Genomic DNA, 14,400 nt, shown 5'->3' with positions numbered 1-14,400 from the left:
AGGTAGCAAACATGTGGACGATATCTACATCAGGGGAATTGCACCTAGGACAAGCCGTTCCCTCAGAACCCCCCCATTTAGCAATCCTCGCTGGCGTATGGTAGAGCGAATATAAAGTCTTATAATGCTGGGATTGAAGCGGGGCTGAGCACAAAATAGTGTGGCCCAGATCCAATGACTCTTTAAAGGCTTCAGGTTCAGCCTCTAGTTTCTCTGTCCACTTACTACTGATTTTAACCATGTCATCCAATTTGCCACTTACTAAAGATGCGTATCCTGTCCTAATCGTAAACTCCCCGCCACTAATAATATTCTCCATGAAATCATTCCAATTATATCCCACTGTGCCCCCCTGCTTATTAATCAAGAACTCCTAACCTGTAAATACAGAAAAAAATATCTTCTATCTACTCTATATCTGCTTACCAAATCCCCAAACTGTATTATTCCCTCTGGATTCCTTAAGTCGCCTATCTGTCTTATCCCTTTAACCTCCCAAGCCGCCATTACAGAGTCAGAAAAGATTTCTGGAGGAAAGGATTTATTATTGTATAATTTAATATACCTGTTGTATCTACCCAAGCCCGACTTTTTTAGAAAGGTGTTCCATATTTTTAGCGCAGCACTAATAGTCTTTGACTGTTTCCTTCTGAGATGACCTAACTCGGTGTAATATAAAAAGCAATTTTCTGTCTCTTGCCCTAACACTACAGCATATATTTCTGTAGACATGGTTGTTGTTTTCTGTAGCAAACCACCCCCTCCAATCAAACCCTGCATATATTGCAGTGCAGCTGCCAAATAATACAGCCTAAAATCTGGCGCACCCCAACCCCCTCTTTCTCTTGGTAGAGACATATATCTGTACGCCCTCCGAGTTCTTCCATGAGCCCATATAAACCTATTTAGGGTGCTTTCCAAAATGTTAAACCATTTGGCCTAAAAAAACAGGGGAATCGATCTAAATAAATAAAGAAACTTCGGTAAAATCAAAATTTTAAAAACATTTGTGCACCCTACTAACAATAGAAGGAGATTATTCATCCTCTCTAAATCTTTTTTAACTTTAGCCAGTAACGGCGCTATATTAATCTCAACCACGGTGTCCAAGTTTGCGGAAATTGAAATCCCCAAGTATGTTGCAGAGCCGACCACCCTACTGTCACAACACCTAGTGAAGTGATTTCTAACAATTTGCGTCTTGGACTTATTTAAGCTATAGCCCGAGACTTGGCCAAACAGATGGGCTTCTATTTCCATCCCCCTAATCGCTAAATCTGGATCCGGAGTTAGTATAGCCACATCGTCGGCGTAAGCTAAAGATTTAATTGTGTAGCCATTTAATTTCATTGGTGGGATTCGTTCATTTCTGTCTAATCTGCGTAATAGTGGCTCCAGATACAGAGCAAAAAGTAATGGGGATGAGGGACACCCTTGTCTCGTTCCCCTTAGGATTTTAACCGCCTCCGAATGCCCCCTGTTTACTCTAATTTTTGCGGTGGGATCGTTATACAATGCTTGTATAGCTGTTATAAAGCCTTCACCAATCCCACTCCACCTCAATACTACCCATAGGAATTCCCAGGCGACCCTGTCAAAGGCCTTTTCGGCATCTAAAAAGAGTGCCGAGACAGGGTCGCCCAGGCCCCCTGCAGCGTCAAACACAGTCACAACCATTCTAAAATGCTGGGTCGTGCCCTTCCCAGGTATAAAACCGTGTTGTGAAGAGCTAACCAAATGTTCAATACTCCCTGCAAGCCTTTTTGCCAACATTTTTGAATATATTTTAACATCCGAGTTCATCAGAGTGACAGGTCTATATGAACCAGGATATATTACGGGCTTCCCTTTTTTTGCAATAACGATAATATCCGCACCGCCCCAGGACTGTGGCGGTAGCCCACCCCTTTGTGTATGTATCATAATGTCAAACATATCGACCAACAAAACATTCCGAAACACTTTATAAAATTCCACTGGGATTTGGTCTGGCCCAGTTGCTTTCCCAGAGGGGAGGCTGCCCAAGGTTCCAATCAACTCATCCAAACGCAGTGGGGCATCTAAGGCCTCCTTCTCCTCAACAGACAAAGAGGGGGGAGAAATATCGCGAAGATAACTGTCTATCTAATTTTGGCTTGTTGCATCACCCACGGAATATAAATCTTCATAAAATTTCCTAAAGACTTCCCTTATCTGGTCTCACTCTGTAACAGAAGACCCCTGTAAATCTAAGATCTCCTTTATATCGGTTGCAGCTGTCCGCTGCCTGGTTCTCACTGTCAAAATGTGGCTGACCCTCTCGCTCAGTTCATATACTTCCTGTTTTTTTACCAAATGATGAATCCTGAATTCAAATCATCTTGCAGATTTACAACTTTATTTTACCAACACTAAAATCAGCCGATGAGTCCTGATATTGGAGATGATGAGTCCTGAATTCAAATCATCTTGCTGATTTACAACTTTACTGTGCTAAAACTGAAGTCAGCAGATGAGTCCTGATTTTATTGCTGATGAGTCCTGAATTCAAATCATCCAGCTGATTTAAAACTTTATTTGACCAACATTGAAATCAGCAGATGAGTCCTGATTTCAAATCATCTTGCCGACTTACACTTTTATTTTGCTAACATTGAAATCAGTAGATGAGTCATGATTTTGGAGAGGATGAGTCCTGAATTCAAATCGTCTTGCGGATTTACACTTTTATTTTGCTAACATTGAAATCAGCAGATGAGTCCTGATTTTGGGGATGATGAGTCCTGAATTCAAATCAACATGTTAATTTACACTTTTATTTTGCTGATATTAAAATCAGTAGATGAGTGAGTCCTGATTTTGGAGATGATGAGTCCTGAATTCAAATCATGTTGATGATTTACAGCTTTACTATGCTCACACTGAAACCAGCAGATGAGTCCTGATTTTGGGGATGATGAGTCCTGAATTCAAATCATCTTGCTGATTTAGAGCTTTATTTCACCAACACTGAAATCAGCAGATGAGTACAGATTTTATTGCTGATGACTCCTGAATTCAAATCATCTTGCTGATTTACAACATTACTATGTTAACACGGAAATCAGCAGATGAGTTCTGATTTTGGAGATGATGAATCCTGAATTTAAATCATCTTTCTGATTTACAACTTTATTTTGCTAACACGGAAATAAGCAGATGAGTCCTGATTTTATTGCTGATGAGTCCTGAATTCAAATCATCTTGCGGATTTACACTTTTATTTTGCTAACATTGAAATCAGCAGATGAATCCTGATTTTGGGGATGACGAGTCCTGAATTCAAATCATCATGTAAATTTTCACTTTTATTTTGCAAATATTGAAATCAGTAGATGAGTGAGTCCTGATTTTGGAGATGACGAGTCCTGAATTCAAATCATGTTGATGATTTACAGCTTTACTATGCTAACACTGAAGCCAGCAGATGAGTCCTGATTTTGGGGATGATGAGTCCTGAATTCAAATCATCTTGCTGATTTAGAGCTTTATTTCACCAACACTAAAATCAGCAGATGAGGCCTGATTTTATTGCTGATAACTCCTGAATTCAAATAATCTTGCTAATTTAGAGCTTTATTTCACCAACACTGAAATTAGCAGATGAGTACAGATTTTATTGCTGATGACTCCTGAATTCAAATCATCTTGCTGATTTACAACATTACTATGCTAACACGGAAATCAGCAGATGAGTTCTGATTTTGGAGATGATGAATCCTGAATTCAAATCATCTTTCTGATTTACAACTTTATTTTGCTAACACTGAAATAAGCAGATGAGTCCTGATTTTATTGCCTATGAGTCCTGAATTTAAATCATCTTGCTGATTTACACTTTTATTTTGATAACATTGAAATCAGCAGATGAATCCTGGTGTTGGAGGTGATGAGTCCTGAATAAAAATCATCATGTTAATTTACACTTTTACTTTGCTAATATTGAAATCAGCAGATGAGTCCTGATTTTGGGGATGATGAGTCCTGAATTCAAAACATCTTGCTGATTTAAAGCTTTCTTTCACCAACACTGAAATCAGCAGATGAGTCTTGATTTTGGAGATAATGCATCCTGAATTCAAACCATCTTGCTGATTTACAGCTTTATTTTGCCAAGACTGAAATCAGCAGATGAGTCCTGATTTTGGAGATGAAAAGTCCTGAATTCAAATCATCTTGCTGATTTAAAGCTTTATTTCACCAACACTGAAATCAGCAGATGAGTCCTGATGTTATTGCTGATGACTACTGAATTCAAATCATCTTTCTGATTTACAACATTACTATGCTAACACTGAAACCAGCAGATGAGTCCTGATTTTGGAGATGATGAGTCCTGAATTAAAATCATCCTGCTGCTTTAGAGCTTTATTTCACCAACACTAAAATCAGCAGATGAGTCCTGATTTTATTGCTGATGAAACCTGAATTCAAATCATCTTGTAGATTTACAACTTTATTTTGCTAACATTGAAATCAGCAGATGAATCCTGGTTTTGGAGATGAGTCCTGAATACAAATCATCATCTTAATTTACACTTTTACTTTGCTAATATTAAAATCAGCAGATGAGTCCTGGTTTTATTGCTGATGAGTCCTGAAATCAAACCATCCTGCTGATTTAAACCTTTATTTCACCAACATTGAATTCAGCAGATGAGTCCTGATTTCGAATCATCTTGCTGATTTAGAGCTTTATTTCACCAACACTGAAATCAGCAGATGAGTACTGATTTTATTGCTGATGACTACTGAATTCAAATCATCTTTCTGATTTACAACATTACTATGCTAACACGGAAATCAGCAGATGAGTCCTGATTTTGGAGATGATGAATCCTGAATTCAAATCATCTTACTGATTTACAGCTTTATTTCACCAACACTTAAATCAGCAGACGAGTACTGATTTTATTGCTGATGACTACTGAATTCAAATCATCTTTCTGATTTACAACATTACTATGCTAACACTGAAATCAGCAGATGAGTCCTGATTTTTGAGATGATGAATCCTGAATTCAAATCATCTTGCAGATTTACAACTTTATTTTGCTAACACTGAAATCAGCAGATGAGTCCTGATTTTATTGCTGATGACTACTGAATTTAAATCATCTTGGTGATTTACAACTTTACTATGCTAACACTGAAACCATTAGATGAGTCCTGATTTTGGAAATGATGAGTCCTGAATTCAAATCATCTTGCTTATTTTGAGCTTATTTCACCAACACTAAAAATCAGCAGATGATTCCTGATTTTATTGCTGATGAGTCCTGAATTCAAATCATCTTGCGGATTTACACTTTTATTTTGCTAACATTGAAATCAGTAAATGAATCATAGTTTTGGAGATGATGAATCCTGAATACATATCATCATCTTAATTTACACTTTTACTTTGCTAATATTGAAATCAGCAGATGAGTCCTGATTTTATTGCTGATGAGTCCTGAATTCAAATCATCCTGCTGATTTACAACTTTATTTCACCAACATTGAAATCAGCAGATGAGTCCTGATTTCAAATCATCTTGCTGATTTAGAGCTTTATTTCACCAACACTGAAATCAGCAGATGAGTCCTGATTTTGGAGAGGATGAGTCCTGAATTCAAATCCTCTGACTGATTTACAGCTTTATTTCACCAACACTTAAATCAGCAGATGAGTCCTGATTTTATTGCTGATGAGTCCTGAATTCAAGTCGTCTTGCTGACTTACAATTTTACTATGCTAACACTGAAATCAGCAGATGAGTCCTGGTTTTGGAGAGGATAAGTCCTTAATTCAAATCATCCCTCTGATTTAAAGCTTTATTTTACCAACACTGAAATCAGCAGATGAGTCTTGATTTCATATAATCTTGCTGATTTAGAGCTTTATTTCACCAACACTGAAATCAGCAGATGAGTCCTGATTTTGGAGAGGATGAGTCCTGAATTCAAATCATCTTGCAGATTTACAACTTTATTTTGCTAACATTGAAATCAGTAGATGAATCATGGTTTTGGAGATGATGAATCCTGAATACAAATCATCATCTTAATTTACACTTTTACTTTGCTAATATTGAAATCAGCAGATGAGTCCTGAATTCAAATCATCCTGCTGATTTACAACTTTATTTCACCAACATTGAAATCAGCAGATGAGCCCTGATTTCAAATCATCTTGCTGATTTAGAGCTTTATTTCACCAACACTGAAATCAGCAGATGAGTACTGATTTTATTGCTGATGACTACTGAATTCAAATCATCTTTCTGATTTACAACATTACTATGCTAACACGGAAATCAGCAGATGAGTCCTGATTTTGGAGATGATGAATCCTGAATTCAAATCATCTTACTGATTTACAGCTTTATTTCACCAACACTTAAATCAGCAGACGAGTACTGATTTTATTGCTGATGACTACTGAATTCAAATCATCTTTCTGATTTACAACATTACTATGTTAACACTGAAATCAGCAGATGAGTCCTGATTTTTGAGATGATGAATCCTGAATTCAAATCATCTTGCAGATTTACAACTTTATTTTGCTAACACTGAAATCAGCAGATGAGTCCTGATTTTATTGCTGATGACTACTGAATTTAAATCACCTTGGTGATTTACAACTTTACTATGCTAACACTGAAACCATTAGATGAGTCCTGATTTTGGAAATGATGAGTCCTGAATTCAAATCATCTTGCTTATTTTGAGCTTATTTCACCAACACTAAAAATCAGCAGATGATTCCTGATTTTATTGCTGATGAGTCCTGAATTCAAATCATCTTGCGGATTTACACTTTTATTTTGCTAACATTGAAATCAGTAAATGAATCATGGTTTTGGAGATGATGAATCCTGAATACATATCATCATCTTAATTTACACTTTTACTTTGCTAATATTGAAATCAGCAGATGAGTCCTGATTTTATTGCTGATGAGTCCTGAATTCAAATCATCCTGCTGATTTACAACTTTATTTCACCAACATTGAAATCAGCAGATGAGTCCTGATTTCAAATCATCTTGCTGATTTAGAGCTTTATTTCACCAACACTGAAATCAGCAGATGAGTACTGATTTTATTGCTGATGACTACTGAATTCAAATCATCTTTCTGATTTACAACATTACTATGCTAACACGGAAATCTGCAGATGAGTCCTGATTTTGGAGATGATGAATCCTGAATTCAAATCATCTTACTGATTTACAGCTTTATTTCACCAACACTTAAATCAGCAGACGAGTACTGATTTTATTGCTGATGACTACTGAATTCAAATCATCTTTCTGATTTACAACATTACTATGCTAACACTGAAATCAGCAGATGAGTCCTGATTTTTGAGATGATGAATCCTGAATTCAAATCATCTTGCAGATTTACAACTTTATTTTGCTAACACTGAAATCAGCAGATGAGTCCTGATTTTATTGCTGATGACTACTGAATTTAAATCATCTTGGTGATTTACAACTTTACTATGCTAACACTGAAACCATTAGATGAGTCCTGATTTTGGAAATGATGAGTCCTGAATTCAAATCATCTTGCTTATTTTGAGCTTATTTCACCAACACTAAAAATCAGCAGATGATTCCTGATTTTATTGCTGATGAGTCCTGAATTCAAATCATCTTGCGGATTTACACTTTTATTTTGCTAACATTGAAATCAGTAAATGAATCATGGTTTTGGAGATGATGAATCCTGAATACATATCATCATCTTAATTTACACTTTTACTTTGCTAATATTGAAATCAGCAGATGAGTCCTGATTTTATTGCTGATGAGTCCTGAATTCAAATCATCCTGCTGATTTACAACTTTATTTCACCAACATTGAAATCAGCAGATGAGTCCTGATTTCAAATCATCTTGCTGATTTAGAGCTTTATTTCACCAACACTGAAATCAGCAGATGAGTCCTGATTTTGGAGAGGATGAGTCCTGAATTCAAATCATCTGACTGATTTACAGCTTTATTTCACCAACACTTAAATCAGCAGATGAGTCCTGATTTTATTGCTGATGAGTCCTGAATTCAAGTCGTCTTGCTGACTTACAACTTTACTATGCTAACACTGAAATCAGCAGATGAGTCCTGGTTTTGGAGAGGATAAGTCCTTAATTCAAATCATCCCTCTGATTTAAAGCTTTATTTCACCAACACTGAAATCAGCAGATGAGTCTTGATTTCATATAATCTTGCTGATTTAGAGCTTTATTTCACCAACACTGAAATCAGCAGATGAGTCCTGATTTTGGAGAGGATGAGTCCTGAATTCAAATCATCTTGCAGATTTACAACTTTATTTTGCTAACATTGAAATCCGTAGATGAATCATGGTTTTGGAGATGATGAATCCTGAATACAAATCATCATCTTAATTTACACTTTTACTTTGCTAATATTGAAATCAGCAGATGAGTCCTGATTTTATTGCTGATGAGTCCTGAATTCAAATCATCCTGCTGATTTACAACTTTATTTCACCAACATTGAAATCAGCAGATGAGTCCTGATTTCAAATCATCTTGCTGATTTAGAGCTTTATTTCACCAACACTGAAATCAGCAGATGAGTCCTGATTTTGGAGATGATGAATCCTGAATTCAAATCATCTTACTGATTTACAGCTTTATTTCACCAACACTTAAATCAGCAGACGAGTACTGATTTTATTGCTGATGACTACTGAATTCAAATCATCTTTCTGATTTACAACATTACTATGCTAACACTGAAATCAGCAGATGAGTCCTGATTTTTGAGATGATGAATCCTGAATTCAAATCATCTTGCAGATTTACAACTTTATTTTGCTAACACTGAAATCAGCAGATGAGTCCTGATTTTATTGCTGATGACTACTGAATTTAAATCATCTTGGTGATTTACAACTTTACTATGCTAACACTGAAACCATTAGATGAGTCCTGATTTTGGAAATGATGAGTCCTGAATTCAAATCATCTTGCTTATTTTGAGCTTATTTCACCAACACTAAAAATCAGCAGATGATTCCTGATTTTATTGCTGATGAGTCCTGAATTCAAATCATCTTGCGGATTTACACTTTTATTTTGCTAACATTGAAATCAGTAAATGAATCATGGTTTTGGAGATGATGAATCCTGAATACATATCATCATCTTAATTTACACTTTTACTTTGCTAATATTGAAATCAGCAGATGAGTCCTGATTTTATTGCTGATGAGTCCTGAATTCAAATCATCCTGCTGATTTACAACTTTATTTCACCAACATTGAAATCAGCAGATGAGTCCTGATTTCAAATCATCTTGCTGATTTAGAGCTTTATTTCACCAACACTGAAATCAGCAGATGAGTCCTGATTTTGGAGAGGATGAGTCCTGAATTCAAATCATCTGACTGATTTACAGCTTTATTTCACCAACACTTAAATCAGCAGATGAGTCCTGATTTTATTGCTGATGAGTCCTGAATTCAAGTCGTCTTGCTGACTTACAACTTTACTATGCTAACACTGAAATCAGCAGATGAGTCCTGGTTTTGGAGAGGATAAGTCCTTAATTCAAATCATCCCTCTGATTTAAAGCTTTATTTCACCAACACTGAAATCAGCAGATGAGTCTTGATTTCATATAATCTTGCTGATTTAGAGCTTTATTTCACCAACACTGAAATCAGCAGATGAGTCCTGATTTTGGAGAGGATGAGTCCTGAATTCAAATCATCTTGCAGATTTACAACTTTATTTTGCTAACATTGAAATCAGTAGATGAATCATGGTTTTGGAGATGATGAATCCTGAATACAAATCATCATCTTAATTTACACTTTTACTTTGCTAATATTGAAATCAGCAGATGAGTCCTGATTGTATTGCTGATGAGTCCTGAATTCAAATCATCCTGCTGATTTACAACTTTATTTCACCAACATTGAAATCAGCAGATGAGCCCTGATTTCAAATCATCTTGCTGATTTAGAGATTTATTTCACCAACACTGAAATCAGCAGATGAGTCCTGATTTTGGAGATGATGAGTCCTGAATTCAAATCATCTGACTGGTTTAGAGCTTTATTTCACCAACACTGAAATCAGCAGATGAGTCCTGATTTTATTGCTGATGAATCCTGAATTCAAATCACTTGCAGATGTACAACTTTATTTTGCTAACACTGAAATCAGAAGATGAGTCCTGATTTTATTGCTGAGGAGTCCTGAATTCAAGTCATCTTGCTGACTTACAACTTTACTATGCTAACACAGAAATCAGCAGATGAGTCCTGATTTTGGAGAGGATGAGTCCTGAATTCAAATCATCTCTCTGATTTAAAGCTTTATTTCACCAACACTGAAATCAGCAGATGAGTCTTGATTTCATTGCTGATGATTCCTGAATTCAAATCATCATGCTGATTTAGAGCTTTATTTCACCAACACTGAAATCAGCAGATGAGTCCTGATTTTATTGCTGATGAATCCTGAATTCAAATCATCTTGCAGATTTACAACTTTATTTTGCTAACACTGAAATCAGCAGATGAGTCCTGATTTTATTGCTGATGATTCCTGAATTCAAATCATCATGCTGATTTAGAGCTTTATTTCACCAACATTGAAATCAGCAGATGAGTCCTGATTATATTGCTGAGGAGTCCTGAATTCAAGTCATCTTGCTGACTTACAACTTTATTTCACCAACACTTAAATCAGCAGATGAGTCCTGATTGTATTGCTGATGAGTCCTGAATTCAAGTCATCTTGCTGACTTACAACTTTACTATGCTAACACTGAAATCAGCAGATGAGTTCTGATTTTGGAGAGGATGAGTCCTTAATTCAAATCATCTCCCTGATTTCAAGCTTTATTTCACCAACACTGAAATCAGCAGATGAGTCTTGATTTCATATAATCTTGCTGTTTTAGAGCTTTATTTCACCAACACTGAAATCAGCAGATGAGTCCTGATTTTGGAGAGGATGAGTCCTGAATTCAAATCATCTTGCTGATTTAAAGCTTTATTTCACCAACACTGAAATCAGCAGATGAGTCTTGATTTTGGAGATGATGCGTCCTGAATTCAAACAATCTTGCTGATTTACAGCTTTATTTCGCCAAGACTGAAATCAGCAGATGAGTCCTGATTTTGGAGATGATGAGTCCTGAATTCAATTCATATTGCTAATTTAAAGCTTCATTTCACCAACACTGAAATCAGCAGATGAGTCCTGATTATATTGCTGAGGAGTCCTGAATTCAAGTCATCTTGCTGACTTACAACTTTATTTCACCAACACTTAAATCAGCAGATGAGTCCTGATTGTATTGCTGATGAGTCCTGAATTCAAGTCATCTTGCTGACTTACAACTTTACTATGCTAACACTGAAATCAGCAGATGAGTCCTGGTTTTGGAGAGGATAAGTCCTTAATTCAAATCATCCCTCTGATTTAAAGCTTTATTTCACCAACACTGAAATCAGCAGATGAGTCTTGATTTCATATAATCTTGCTGATTTAGAGCTTTATTTCACCAACACTGAAATCAGCAGATGAGTCCTGATTTTGGAGAGGATGAGTCCTGAATTCAAATCATCTTGCAGATTTACAACTTTATTTTGCTAACATTGAAATCCGTAGATGAATCATGGTTTTGGAGATGATGAATCCTGAATACAAATCATCATCTTAATTTACACTTTTACTTTGCTAATATTGAAATCAGCAGATGAGTCCTGATTTTATTGCTGATGAGTCCTGAATTCAAATCATCCTGCTGATTTACAACTTTATTTCACCAACATTGAAATCAGCAGATGAGTCCTGATTTCAAATCATCTTGCTGATTTAGAGCTTTATTTCACCAACACTGAAATCAGCAGATGAGTCCTGATTTTGGAGATGATGAATCCTGAATTCAAATCATCTTACTGATTTACAGCTTTATTTCACCAACACTTAAATCAGCAGACGAGTACTGATTTTATTGCTGATGACTACTGAATTCAAATCATCTTTCTGATTTACAACATTACTATGCTAACACTGAAATCAGCAGATGAGTCCTGATTTTTGAGATGATGAATCCTGAATTCAAATCATCTTGCAGATTTACAACTTTATTTTGCTAACACTGAAATCAGCAGATGAGTCCTGATTTTATTGCTGATGACTACTGAATTTAAATCATCTTGGTGATTTACAACTTTACTATGCTAACACTGAAACCATTAGATGAGTCCTGATTTTGGAAATGATGAGTCCTGAATTCAAATCATCTTGCTTATTTTGAGCTTATTTCACCAACACTAAAAATCAGCAGATGATTCCTGATTTTATTGCTGATGAGTCCTGAATTCAAATCATCTTGCGGATTTACACTTTTATTTTGCTAACATTGAAATCAGTAAATGAATCATGGTTTTGGAGATGATGAATCCTGAATACATATCATCATCTTAATTTACACTTTTACTTTGCTAATATTGAAATCAGCAGATGAGTCCTGATTTTATTGCTGATGAGTCCTGAATTCAGATCATCCTGCTGATTTACAACTTTATTTCACCAACATTGAAATCAGCAGATGAGTCCTGATTTCAAATCATCTTGCTGATTTAGAGCTTTATTTCACCAACACTGAAATCAGCAGATGAGTCCTGATTTTGGAGAGGATGAGTCCTGAATTCAAATCATCTGACTGATTTACAGCTTTATTTCACCAACACTTAAATCAGCAGATGAGTCCTGATTTTATTGCTGATGAGTCCTGAATTCAAGTCGTCTTGCTGACTTACAACTTTACTATGCTAACACTGAAATCAGCAGATGAGTCCTGGTTTTGGAGAGGATAAGTCCTTAATTCAAATCATCCCTCTGATTTAAAGCTTTATTTCACCAACACTGAAATCAGCAGATGAGTCTTGATTTCATATAATCTTGCTGATTTAGAGCTTTATTTCACCAACACTGAAATCAGCAGATGAGTCCTGATTTTGGAGAGGATGAGTCCTGAATTCAAATCATCTTGCAGATTTACAACTTTATTTTGCTAACATTGAAATCAGTAGATGAATCATGGTTTTGGAGATGATGAATCCTGAATACAAATCATCATCTTAATTTACACTTTTACTTTGCTAATATTGAAATCAGCAGATGAGTCCTGATTGTATTGCTGATGAGTCCTGAATTCAAATCATCCTGCTGATTTACAACTTTATTTCACCAACATTGAAATCAGCAGATGAGCCCTGATTTCAAATCATCTTGCTGATTTAGAGATTTATTTCACCAACACTGAAATCAGCAGATGAGTCCTGATTTTGGAGATGATGAGTCCTGAATTCAAATCATCTGACTGGTTTAGAGCTTTATTTCACCAACACTGAAATCAGCAGATGAGTCCTGATTTTATTGCTGATGAATCCTGAATTCAAATCACTTGCAGATGTACAACTTTATTTTGCTAACACTGAAATCAGAAGATGAGTCCTGATTTTATTGCTGAGGAGTCCTGAATTCAAGTCATCTTGCTGACTTACAACTTTACTATGCTAACACAGAAATCAGCAGATGAGTCCTGATTTTGGAGAGGATGAGTCCTGAATTCAAATCATCTCTCTGATTTAAAGCTTTATTTCACCAACACTGAAATCAGCAGATGAGTCTTGATTTCATTGCTGATGATTCCTGAATTCAAATCATCATGCTGATTTAGAGCTTTATTTCACCAACACTGAAATCAGCAGATGAGTCCTGATTTTATTGCTGATGAATCCTGAATTCAAATCATCTTGCAGATTTACAACTTTATTTTGCTAACACTGAAATCAGCAGATGAGTCCTGATTTTATTGCTGATGATTCCTGAATTCAAATCATCATGCTGATTTAGAGCTTTATTTCACCAACATTGAAATCAGCAGATGAGTCCTGATTATATTGCTGAGGAGTCCTGAATTCAAGTCATCTTGCTGACTTACAACTTTATTTCACCAACACTTAAATCAGCAGATGAGTCCTGATTGTATTGCTGATGAGTCCTGAATTCAAGTCATCTTGCTGACTTACAACTTTACTATGCTAACACTGAAATCAGCAGATGAGTTCTGATTTTGGAGAGGATGAGTCCTTAATTCAAATCATCTCCCTGATTTCAAGCTTTATTTCACCAACACTGAAATCAGCAGATGAGTCTTGATTTCATATAATCTTGCTGTTTTAGAGCTTTATTTCACCAACACTGAAATCAGCAGATGAGTCCTGATTTTGGAGAGGATGAGTCCTGAATTCAAATCATCTTGCTGATTTAAAGCTTTATTTCACCAACACTGAAATCAGCAGATGAGTCTTGATTTTGGAGATGATGC

Source organism: Lissotriton vulgaris, chromosome 3_1 (assembly GCF_964263255.1).
Source record: "Lissotriton vulgaris chromosome 3_1, aLisVul1.2, whole genome shotgun sequence".
NCBI classification, from domain to species: Eukaryota; Metazoa; Chordata; class Amphibia; order Caudata; family Salamandridae; genus Lissotriton; species Lissotriton vulgaris.
Note: the sequence above shows the minus strand (reverse complement) of the source record.